General features: G+C 45.0%; 9 non-coding genes across 9 annotated transcripts; all 9 read left to right on the top strand.

Annotated features, from left to right (window-relative positions):
- Window positions 1–281: 281 nt before the first annotated feature.
- On the top strand, window positions 282–472 carry LOC141208415 (U2 spliceosomal RNA). Its single transcript, XR_012278644.1, has one exon. It is a non-coding gene; the product is annotated as a U2 spliceosomal RNA (small nuclear RNA).
- Window positions 473–1,592: 1,120 nt separating this feature from the next.
- On the top strand, window positions 1,593–1,783 carry LOC141208413 (U2 spliceosomal RNA). Its single transcript, XR_012278642.1, has one exon. It is a non-coding gene; the product is annotated as a U2 spliceosomal RNA (small nuclear RNA).
- Window positions 1,784–2,904: 1,121 nt separating this feature from the next.
- Window positions 2,905–3,095, top strand: LOC141208412 (U2 spliceosomal RNA). The gene has a single exon (XR_012278641.1). It is a non-coding gene; the product is annotated as a U2 spliceosomal RNA (small nuclear RNA).
- A 1,120-nt stretch (window positions 3,096–4,215) lies between these two features.
- Window positions 4,216–4,406, top strand: LOC141209865 (U2 spliceosomal RNA). Its single transcript, XR_012280054.1, has one exon. It is a non-coding gene; the product is annotated as a U2 spliceosomal RNA (small nuclear RNA).
- Window positions 4,407–5,524: 1,118 nt separating this feature from the next.
- LOC141209864 (U2 spliceosomal RNA) lies at window positions 5,525–5,715 on the top strand. Its single transcript, XR_012280053.1, has one exon. It is a non-coding gene; the product is annotated as a U2 spliceosomal RNA (small nuclear RNA).
- A 1,118-nt stretch (window positions 5,716–6,833) lies between these two features.
- LOC141208410 (U2 spliceosomal RNA) lies at window positions 6,834–7,024 on the top strand. Its single transcript, XR_012278640.1, has one exon. It is a non-coding gene; the product is annotated as a U2 spliceosomal RNA (small nuclear RNA).
- A 1,120-nt stretch (window positions 7,025–8,144) lies between these two features.
- LOC141208409 (U2 spliceosomal RNA) lies at window positions 8,145–8,335 on the top strand. Its single transcript, XR_012278639.1, has one exon. It is a non-coding gene; the product is annotated as a U2 spliceosomal RNA (small nuclear RNA).
- A 1,120-nt stretch (window positions 8,336–9,455) lies between these two features.
- LOC141209855 (U2 spliceosomal RNA) lies at window positions 9,456–9,646 on the top strand. The gene has a single exon (XR_012280044.1). It is a non-coding gene; the product is annotated as a U2 spliceosomal RNA (small nuclear RNA).
- Window positions 9,647–10,767: 1,121 nt separating this feature from the next.
- Window positions 10,768–10,959, top strand: LOC141210399 (U2 spliceosomal RNA). Its single transcript, XR_012280568.1, has one exon. It is a non-coding gene; the product is annotated as a U2 spliceosomal RNA (small nuclear RNA).
- The last annotated feature ends 786 nt before the right edge of the window (window positions 10,960–11,745 follow it).

The following is an 11,745-nucleotide window of genomic DNA, read 5'->3' as shown; positions in this document are numbered from 1 at the left end:
GCTCGTTCCACCCCCCCCCCCGCCTTAATTGGTTCTCCTCCCTTCCAACGGTGTTGAGGCGGGTGGGAACAGCCGGGGGTTGAGGGTACTGTGCTAAAAGAGGTGGAGTTATGCAGATCTAAAACGCGTGGATTGCAGCAGCAGCAAGCCGAAAAGTGCAGGCATGTGAGGGATCTAGAGGTTGACAGCATGTCTTCTTAACGGGAGTCCAGGTGGCCATCTCCACAAATGGACTTTTCAGAATCCTTGGGTGGCACCGTAGTCGGAAACCAATTCTGGTTATCGCTTCTCGGCCTTTTGGCTAAGATCAAGTGTAGTATCTGTTCTTATCAGTTTAATATCTGATACGTCCCCTATCTGGGGACCATATATTAAATGGATTTTTAGAACAGGGAGATGGAAAAAGAGCTTGCTCTGTCCACTCCACGCATTGACCTGGTATTGCAGTATCTCCAGGACCGGTGCACCCCTTCTTTAATGCAGTTTCTAAAATCAGAAAGAATTGAATTCAATGCTTTTTGTTCATTTTGCTTGTTTGTCGGATTTTGGGATGGACTCTTTGGCTTTGCTTTTCTTCTCCTCATTGGATTTTTCATGTTAAAAGTTGCAGAAGCCAGATGACAAGCTCATTTTGGTTCAACTTCAGCAACTGTGCATTGCATTGCCATGTAATGTAATGTAATGCAATGCTATCTATCTAGCTCTCCCTCTATACTTCCTTTTGGATAAACAGACATATTAGGCAAGCATTTTGGAGCTTTCACCTAAATAACTACAGGTGGTGAGATAAGCTGCACAATATAATTGACCTTTCAGTATATTGTTGCACACACACCATCTATTTAGCAAATGCCCTTGTTATCAACAGCAGCCTTTTAAACTCACCTGAGCTAACAGGTATGTGAGCTGGTTACTCTGCTGCGCTTAAAATTTCTTTTTTGGTTTGCTACAATGCCTTTTCTGAAACGTTGTCTCCCTCTGCTGGAACACTGACTTCTTTCATTTAATGCCTGCAGACTATAAAAGAGAAACCAACCCAAAAAGTTTGGTTGATTAGTCTGTGGCATTCTTTTAAACTGTTGCTTATGGCGGTCTCTGTGAGCTTCTCAGTGACATTCAGCCATCCAGGTATCCCGCCTGCAGTAGACGGAATGTGGCAATGGAACGCTGGCTGCGCGTGTCACAATAGGCTCTGAGCCTTTATATACCTGCGCACAGCAGCAGCCACCTTCAGTCTGCTGCTGGACAGCCAGCAGCAGCAGCAGCAGGAGAGGTAATTAATCAGCAACCCTCCTGCTAAGGGTAGACAGCTGCTCGTTCCACCCCCCCCCCGCCTTAATTGGTTCTCCTCCCTTCCAACGGTGTTGAGGCGGGTGGGAACAGCCGGGGGTTGAGGGTACTGTGCTAAAAGAGGTGGAGTTATGCAGATCTAAAACGCGTGGATTGCAGCAGCAGCAAGCCGAAAAGTGCAGGCATGTGAGGGATCTAGAGGTTGACAGCATTTCTTCTTAACGGGAGTCCAGGTGGCCATCTCCACAAATGGACTTTTCAGAATCCTTGGGTGGCACCGTAGTCGGAAAGCAATACTGGTTATCGCTTCTCGGCCTTTTGGCTAAGATCAAGTGTAGTATCTGTTCTTATCAGTTTAATATCTGATACGTCCCCTATCTGGGGACCATATATTAAATGGATTTTTAGAACAGGGAGATGGAAAAAGAGCTTGCTCTGTCCACTCCACGCATTGACCTGGTATTGCAGTATCTCCAGGACCGGTGCACCCCTTCTTTAATGCAGTTTCTAAAATCAGAAAGAATTGAATTCAATGCTTTTTGTTCATTTTGCTTGTTTGTCGGATTTTGGGATGGACTCTTTGGCTTTGCTTTTCTTCTCCTCATTGGATTTTTCATGTTAAAAGTTGCAGAAGCCAGATGACAAGCTCATTTTGGTTCAACTTCAGCAACTGTGCATTGCATTGCCATGTAATGTAATGTAATGCAATGCTATCTATCTAGCTCTCCCTCTATACTTCCTTTTGGATAAACAGACATATTAGGCAAGCATTTTGGAGCTTTCACCTAAATAACTACAGGTGGTGAGATAAGCTGCACAATATAATTGACCTTTCAGTATATTGTTGCACACACACCATCTATTTAGCAAATGCCCTTGTTATCAACAGCAGCCTTTTAAACTCACCTGAGCTAACAGGTATGTGAGCTGGTTACTCTGCTGCGCTTAAAATTTCTTTTTTGGTTTGCTACAATGCCTTTTCTGAAACATTGTCTCCCTCTGCTGGAACACTGACTTCTTTCATTTAATGCCTGCAGACTATAAAAGAGAAACCAACCCAAAAAGTTTGGTTGATTAGTCTGTGGCATTCTTTTAAACTGTTGCTTATGGCGGTCTCTGTGAGCTTCTCAGTGACATTCAGCCATCCAGGTATCCCGCCTGCAGTAGACGGAATGTGGCAATGGAACGCTGGCTGCGCGTGTCATAATAGGCTCTGAGCCTTTATATACCTGCGCACAGCAGCAGCCACCTTCAGTCTGCTGCTGGACAGCCAGCAGCAGCAGCAGCAGGAGAGGTAATTAATCAGCAACCCTCCTGCTAAGGGTAGACAGCTGCTCGTTCCACCCCCCCCCCCGCCTTAATTGGTTCTCCTCCCTTCCAACGGTGTTGAGGCGGGTGGGAACAGCCGGGGGTTGAGGGTACTGTGCTAAAAGAGGTGGAGTTATGCAGATCTAAAACGCGTGGATTGCAGCAGCAGCAAGCCGAAAAGTGCAGGCATGTGAGGGATCTAGAGGTTGACAGCATGTCTTCTTAACGGGAGTCCAGGTGGCCATCTCCACAAATGGACTTTTCAGAATCCTTGGGTGGCACCGTAGTCGGAAACCAATTCTGGTTATCGCTTCTCGGCCTTTTGGCTAAGATCAAGTGTAGTATCTGTTCTTATCAGTTTAATATCTGATACGTCCCCTATCTGGGGACCATATATTAAATGGATTTTTAGAACAGGGAGATGGAAAAAGAGCTTGCTCTGTCCACTCCACGCATTGACCTGGTATTGCAGTATCTCCAGGACCGGTGCACCCCTTCTTTAATGCAGTTTCTAAAATCAGAAAGAATTGAATTCAATGCTTTTTGTTCATTTTGCTTGTTTGTCGGATTTTGGGATGGACTCTTTGGCTTTGCTTTTCTTCTCCTCATTGGATTTTTCATGTTAAAAGTTGCAGAAGCCAGATGACAAGCTCATTTTGGTTCAACTTCAGCAACTGTGCATTGCATTGCCATGTAATGTAATGTAATGCAATGCTATCTATCTAGCTCTCCCTCTATACTTCCTTTTGGATAAACAGACATATTAGGCAAGCATTTTGGAGCTTTCACCTAAATAACTACAGGTGGTGAGATAAGCTGCACAATATAATTGACCTTTCAGTATATTGTTGCACACACACCATCTATTTAGCAAATGCCCTTGTTATCAACAGCAGCCTTTTAAACTCACCTGAGCTAACAGGTATGTGAGCTGGTTACTCTGCTGCGCTTAAAATTTCTTTTTTGGTTTGCTACAATGCCTTTTCTGAAACGTTGTCTCCCTCTGCTGGAACACTGACTTCTTTCATTTAATGCCTGCAGACTATAAAAGAGAAACCAACCCAAAAAGTTTGGTTGATTAGTCTGTGGCATTCTTTTAAACTGTTGCTTATGGCGGTCTCTGTGAGCTTCTCAGTGACATTCAGCCATCCAGGTATCCCGCCTGCAGTAGACGGAATGTGGCAATGGAACGCTGGCTGCGCGTGTCATAATAGGCTCTGAGCCTTTATATACCTGCGCACAGCAGCAGCCACCTTCAGTCTGCTGCTGGACAGCCAGCAGCAGCAGCAGCAGGAGAGGTAATTAATCAGCAACCCTCCTGCTAAGGGTAGACAGCTGCTCGTTCCACCCCCCCCCCGCCTTAATTGGTTCTCCTCCCTTCCAACGGTGTTGAGGCGGGTGGGAACAGCCGGGGGTTGAGGGTACTGTGCTAAAAGAGGTGGAGTTATGCAGATCTAAAACGCGTGGATTGCAGCAGCAGCAAGCCGAAAAGTGCAGGCATGTGAGGGATCTAGAGGTTGACAGCATGTCTTCTTAACGGGAGTCCAGGTGGCCATCTCCACAAATGGACTTTTCAGAATCCTTGGGTGGCACCGTAGTCGGAAACCAATTCTGGTTATCGCTTCTCGGCCTTTTGGCTAAGATCAAGTGTAGTATCTGTTCTTATCAGTTTAATATCTGATACGTCCCCTATCTGGGGACCATATATTAAATGGATTTTTAGAACAGGGAGATGGAAAAAGAGCTTGCTCTGTCCACTCCATGCATTGACCTGGTATTGCAGTATCTCCAGGACCGGTGCACCCCTTCTTTAATGCAGTTTCTAAAATCAGAAAGAATTGAATTCAATGCTTTTTGTTCATTTTGCTTGTTTGTCGGATTTTGGGATGGACTCTTTGGCTTTGCTTTTCTTCTCCTCATTGGATTTTTCATGTTAAAAGTTGCAGAAGCCAGATGACAAGCTCATTTTGGTTCAACTTCAGCAACTGTGCATTGCATTGCCATGTAATGTAATGTAATGCAATGCTATCTATCTAGCTCTCCCTCTATACTTCCTTTTGGATAAACAGACATATTAGGCAAGCATTTTGGAGCTTTCACCTAAATAACTACAGGTGGTGAGATAAGCTGCACAATATAATTGACCTTTCAGTATATTGTTGCACACACACCATCTATTTAGCAAATGCCCTTGTTATCAACAGCAGCCTTTTAAACTCACCTGAGCTAACAGGTATGTGAGCTGGTTACTCTGCTGCGCTTAAAATTTCTTTTTTGGTTTGCTACAATGCCTTTTCTGAAACGTTGTCTCTCTCTGCTGGAACACTGACTTCTTTCATTTAATGCCTGCAGACTATAAAAGAGAAACCAACCCAAAAAGTTTGGTTGATTAGTCTGTGGCATTCTTTTAAACTGTTGCTTATGGCGGTCTCTGTGAGCTTCTCAGTGACATTCAGCCATCCAGGTATCCCGCCTGCAGTAGACGGAATGTGGCAATGGAACGCTGGCTGCGCGTGTCATAATAGGCTCTGAGCCTTTATATACCTGCGCACAGCAGCAGCCACCTTCAGTCTGCTGCTGGACAGCCAGCAGCAGCAGCAGCAGGAGAGGTAATTAATCAGCAACCCTCCTGCTAAGGGTAGACAGCTGCTCGTTCCACCCCCCCCACCTTAATTGGTTCTCCTCCCTTCCAACGGTGTTGAGGTGGGTGGGAACAGCCGGGGGTTGAGGGTACTGTGCTAAAAGAGGTGGAGTTATGCAGATCTAAAACGCGTGGTTTGCAGCAGCAGCAAGCCGAAAAGTGCAGGCATGTGAGGGATCTAGAGGTTGACAGCATGTCTTCTTAACGGGAGTCCAGGTGGCCATCTCCACAAATGGACTTTTCAGAATCCATGGGTGGCACCGTAGTCGGAAACCAATTCTGGTTATCGCTTCTCGGCCTTTTGGCTAAGATCAAGTGTAGTATCTGTTCTTATCAGTTTAATATCTGATACGTCCCCTATCTGGGGACCATATATTAAATGGATTTTTAGAACAGGGAGATGGAAAAAGAGCTTGCTCTGTCCACTCCATGCATTGACCTGGTATTGCAGTATCTCCAGGACCGGTGCACCCCTTCTTTAATGCAGTTTCTAAAATCAGAAAGAATTGAATTCAATGCTTTTTGTTCATTTTGCTTGTTTGTCGGATTTTGGGATCGACTCTTTGGCTTTGCTTTTCTTCTCCTCATTGGATTTTTCATGTTAAAAGTTGCAGAAGCCAGATGACAAGCTCATTTTGGTTCAACTTCAGCAACTGTGCATTGCCTTGCCATGTAATGTAATGTAATGCAATGCTATCTATCTAGCTCTCCCTCTATACTTCCTTTTGGATAAACAGACATATTAGGCAAGCATTTTGGAGCTTTCACCTAAATAACTACAGGTGGTGAGATAAGCTGCACAATATAATTGACCTTTCAGTATATTGTTGCACACACACCATCTATTTAGCAAATGCCCTTGTTATCAACAGCAGCCTTTTAAACTCACCTGAGCTAACAGGTATGTGAGCTGGTTACTCTGCTGCGCTTAAAATTTCTTTTTTGGTTTGCTACAATGCCTTTTCTGAAACGTTGTCTCCCTCTGCTGGAACACTGACTTCTTTCATTTAATGCCTGCAGACTATAAAAGAGAAACCAACCCAAAAAGTTTGGTTGATTAGTCTGTGGCATTCTTTTAAACTGTTGCTTATGGCGGTCTCTGTGAGCTTCTCAGTGACATTCAGCCATCCAGGTATCCCGCCTGCAGTAGACGGAATGTGGCAATGGAACGCTGGCTGCGCGTGTCATAATAGGCTCTGAGCCTTTATATACCTGCGCACAGCAGCAGCCACCTTCAGTCTGCTGCTGGACAGCCAGCAGCAGCAGCAGGAGAGGTAATTAATCAGCAACCCTCCTGCTAAGGGTAGACAGCTGCTCGTTCCACCCCCCCCCCCGCCTTAATTGGTTCTCCTCCCTTCCAACGGTGTTGAGGCGGGTGGGAACAGCCGGGGGTTGAGGGTACTGTGCTAAAAGAGGTGGAGTTATGCAGATCTAAAACGCGTGGATTGCAGCAGCAGCAAGCCGAAAAGTGCAGGCATGTGAGGGATCTAGAGGTTGACAGCATGTCTTCTTAACGGGAGTCCAGGTGGCCATCTCCACAAATGGACTTTTCAGAATCCTTGGGTGGCACCGTAGTCGGAAACCAATTCTGGTTATCGCTTCTCGGCCTTTTGGCTAAGATCAAGTGTAGTATCTGTTCTTATCAGTTTAATATCTGATACGTCCCCTATCTGGGGACCATATATTAAATGGATTTTTAGAACAGGGAGATGGAAAAAGAGCTTGCTCTGTCCACTCCACGCATTGACCTGGTATTGCAGTATCTCCAGGACCGGTGCACCCCTTCTTTAATGCAGTTTCTAAAATCAGAAAGAATTGAATTCAATGCTTTTTGTTCATTTTGCTTGTTTGTCGGATTTTGGGATGGACTCTTTGGCTTTGCTTTTCTTCTCCTCATTGGATTTTTCATGTTAAAAGTTGCAGAAGCCAGATGACAAGCTCATTTTGGTTCAACTTCAGCAACTGTGCATTGCATTGCCATGTAATGTAATGTAATGCAATGCTATCTATCTAGCTCTCCCTCTATACTTCCTTTTGGATAAACAGACATATTAGGCAAGCATTTTGGAGCTTTCACCTAAATAACTACAGGTGGTGAGATAAGCTGCACAATATAATTGACCTTTCAGTATATTGTTGCACACACACCATCTATTTAGCAAATGCCCTTGTTATCAACAGCAGCCTTTTAAACTCACCTGAGCTAACAGGTATGTGAGCTGGTTACTCTGCTGCGCTTAAAATTTCTTTTTTGGTTTGCTACAATGCCTTTTCTGAAACGTTGTCTCCCTCTGCTGGAACACTGACTTCTTTCATTTAATGCCTGCAGACTATAAAAGAGAAACCAACCCAAAAAGTTTGGTTGATTAGTCTGTGGCATTCTTTTAAACTGTTGCTTATGGCGGTCTCTGTGAGCTTCTCAGTGACATTCAGCCATCCAGGTATCCCGCCTGCAGTAGACGGAATGTGGCAATGGAACGCTGGCTGCGCGTGTCATAATAGGCTCTGAGCCTTTATATACCTGCGCACAGCAGCAGCCACCTTCAGTCTGCTGCTGGACAGCCAGCAGCAGCAGCAGCAGGAGAGGTAATTAATCAGCAACCCTCCTGCTAAGGGTAGACAGCTGCTCGTTCCACCCCCCCCCCGCCTTAATTGGTTCTCCTCCCTTCCAACGGTGTTGAGGCGGGTGGGAACAGCCGGGGGTTGAGGGTACTGTGCTAAAAGAGGTGGAGTTATGCAGATCTAAAACGCGTGGATTGCAGCAGCAGCAAGCCGAAAAGTGCAGGCATGTGAGGGATCTAGAGGTTGACAGCATGTCTTCTTAACGGGAGTCCAGGTGGCCATCTCCACAAATGGACTTTTCAGAATCCTTGGGTGGCACCGTAGTCGGAAACCAATTCTGGTTATCGCTTCTCGGCCTTTTGGCTAAGATCAAGTGTAGTATCTGTTCTTATCAGTTTAATATCTGATACGTCCCCTATCTGGGGACCATATATTAAATGGATTTTTAGAACAGGGAGATGGAAAAAGAGCTTGCTCTGTCCACTCCACGCATTGACCTGGTATTGCAGTATCTCCAGGACCGGTGCACCCCTTCTTTAATGCAGTTTCTAAAATCAGAAAGAATTGAATTCAATGCTTTTTGTTCATTTTGCTTGTTTGTCGGATTTTGGGATGGACTCTTTGGCTTTGCTTTTCTTCTCCTCATTGGATTTTTCATGTTAAAAGTTGCAGAAGCCAGATGACAAGCTCATTTTGGTTCAACTTCAGCAACTGTGCATTGCATTGCCATGTAATGTAATGTAATGCAATGCTATCTATCTAGCTCTCCCTCTATACTTCCTTTTGGATAAACAGACATATTAGGCAAGCATTTTGGAGCTTTCACCTAAATAACTACAGGTGGTGAGATAAGCTGCACAATATAATTGACCTTTCAGTATATTGTTGCACACACACCATCTATTTAGCAAATGCCCTTGTTATCAACAGCAGCCTTTTAAACTCACCTGAGCTAACAGGTATGTGAGCTGGTTACTCTGCTGCGCTTAAAATTTCTTTTTTGGTTTGCTACAATGCCTTTTCTGAAACGTTGTCTCCCTCTGCTGGAACACTGACTTCTTTCATTTAATGCCTGCAGACTATAAAAGAGAAACCAACCCAAAAAGTTTGGTTGATTAGTCTGTGGCATTCTTTTAAACTGTTGCTTATGGCGGTCTCTGTGAGCTTCTCAGTGACATTCAGCCATCCAGGTATCCCGCCTGCAGTAGACGGAATGTGGCAATGGAACGCTGGCTGCGCGTGTCATAATAGGCTCTGAGCCTTTATATACCTGCGCACAGCAGCAGCCACCTTCAGTCTGCTGCTGGACAGCCAGCAGCAGCAGCAGCAGGAGAGGTAATTAATCAGCAACCCTCCTGCTAAGGGTAGACAGCTGCTCGTTCCACCCCCCCCCCGCCTTAATTGGTTCTCCTCCCTTCCAACGGTGTTGAGGCGGGTGGGAACAGCCGGGGGTTGAGGGTACTGTGCTAAAAGAGGTGGAGTTATGCAGATCTAAAACGCGTGGATTGCAGCAGCAGCAAGCCGAAAAGTGCAGGCATGTGAGGGATCTAGAGGTTGACAGCATGTCTTCTTAACGGGAGTCCAGGTGGCCATCTCCACAAATGGACTTTTCAGAATCCTTGGGTGGCACCGTAGTCGGAAACCAATTCTGGTTATCGCTTCTCGGCCTTTTGGCTAAGATCAAGTGTAGTATCTGTTCTTATCAGTTTAATATCTGATACGTCCCCTATCTGGGGACCATATATTAAATGGATTTTTAGAACAGGGAGATGGAAAAAGAGCTTGCTCTGTCCACTCCACGCATTGACCTGGTATTGCAGTATCTCCAGGACCGATGCACCCCTTCTTTAATGCAGTTTCTAAAATCAGAAAGAATTGAATTCAATGCTTTTTGTTCATTTTGCTTGTTTGTCGGATTTTGGGATGGACTCTTTGGCTTTGCTTTTCTTCTCCTCATTGGATTTTTCATGTTAAAAGTTGCAGAAGCCAGATGACAAGCTCATTTTGGTTCAACTTCAGCAACTGTGCATTGCATTGCCATGTAATGTAATGTAATGCAATGCTATCTATCTAGCTCTCCCTCTATACTTCCTTTTGGATAAACAGACATATTAGGCAAGCATTTTGGAGCTTTCACCTAAATAACTACAGGTGGTGAGATAAGCTGCACAATATAATTGACCTTTCAGTATATTGTTGCACACACACCATCTATTTAGCAAATGCCCTTGTTATCAACAGCAGCCTTTTAAACTCACCTGAGCTAACAGGTATGTGAGCTGGTTACTCTGCTGCGCTTAAAATTTCTTTTTTGGTTTGCTACAATGCCTTTTCTGAAACGTTGTCTCCCTCTGCTGGAACACTGACTTCTTTCATTTAATGCCTGCAGACTATAAAAGAGAAACCAACCCAAAAAGTTTGGTTGATTAGTCTGTGGCATTCTTTTAAACTGTTGCTTATGGCGGTCTCTGTGAGCTTCTCAGTGACATTCAGCCATCCAGGTATCCCGCCTGCAGTAGACGGAATGTGGCAATGGAACGCTGGCTGCGCGTGTCATAATAGGCTCTGAGCCTTTATATACCTGCGCACAGCAGCAGCCACCTTCAGTCTGCTGCTGGACAGCCAGCAGCAGCAGCAGCAGGAGAGGTAATTAATCAGCAACCCTCCTGCTAAGGGTAGACAGCTGCTCGTTCCACCCCCCCCCCCGCCTTAATTGGTTCTCCTCCCTTCCAACGGTGTTGAGGCGGGTGGGAACAGCCGGGGGTTGAGGGTACTGTGCTAAAAGAGGTGGAGTTATGCAGATCTAAAACGCGTGGATTGCAGCAGCAGCAAGCCGAAAAGTGCAGGCATGTGAGGGATCTAGAGGTTGACAGCATGTCTTCTTAACGGGAGTCCAGGTGGCCATCTCCACAAATGGACTTTTCAGAATCCTTGGGTGGCACCGTAGTCGGAAACCAATTCTGGTTATCGCTTCTCGGCATTTTTTGCTAAGATCAAGTGTAGTATCTGTTCTTATCAGTTTAATATCTGATACGTCCCCTATCTGGGGACCATATATTAAATGGATTTTTAGAACAGGGAGATGGAAAAAGAGCTTGCTCTGTCCACTCCACGCATTGACCTGGTATTGCAGTATCTCCAGGACCGGTGCACCCCTTCTTTAATGCAGTTTCTAAAATCAGAAAGAATTGAATTCAATGCTTTTTGTTCATTTTGCTTGTTTGTCGGATTTTTGGATGGACTCTTTGGCTTTGCTTTTCTTCTCCTCATTGGATTTTTCATGTTAAAAGTTGCAGAAGCCAGATGACAAGCTCATTTTGGTTCAACTTCATCAACTGTGCATTGCATTGCCATGTAATGTAATGTAATGCAATGCTATCTATCTAGCTCTCCCTCTATACTTCCTTTTGGATAAACAGACATATTAGGCAAGCATTTTGGAGCTTTCACCTAAATAACTACAGGTGGTGAGATAAGCTGCACAATATAATTGACCTTTCAGTATATTGTTGCACACACACCATCTATTTAGCAAATGCCCTTGTTATCAACAGCAGCCTTTTAAACTCACCTGAGCTAACAGGTATGTGAGCTGGTTACTCTGCTGCGCTTAAAATTTCTTTTTTGGTTTGCTACAATGCCTTTTCTGAAACGTTGTCTCCCTCTGCTGGAACACTGACTTCTTTCATTTAATGTCTGCAGACTATAAAAGAGAAACCAACCCAAAAAGTTTGGTTGATTAGTCTGTGGCATTCTTTTAAACTGTTGCTTATGGCGGTCTCTGTGAGCTTCTCAGTGACATTCAGCCATCCAGGTATCCCGCCTGCAGTAGACGGAATGTGGCAATGGAACGCTGGCTGCGCGTGTCATAATAGGCTCTGAGCCTTTATATACCTGCGCACAGCAGCAGCCACCTTCAGTCTGCTGCTGGACAGCCAGCAGCA

This window comes from Phyllobates terribilis, unplaced genomic scaffold, assembly GCF_046119375.1.
Source record: "Phyllobates terribilis strain yellow unplaced genomic scaffold, ASM4611937v1 Scaffold_169__1_contigs__length_4117513, whole genome shotgun sequence".
NCBI classification, from domain to species: domain Eukaryota; kingdom Metazoa; phylum Chordata; class Amphibia; order Anura; family Dendrobatidae; genus Phyllobates; species Phyllobates terribilis.
The sequence above is the reverse complement of the archived record's forward strand: the minus strand, read 5'-3'. Positions and strand labels throughout refer to the sequence as shown.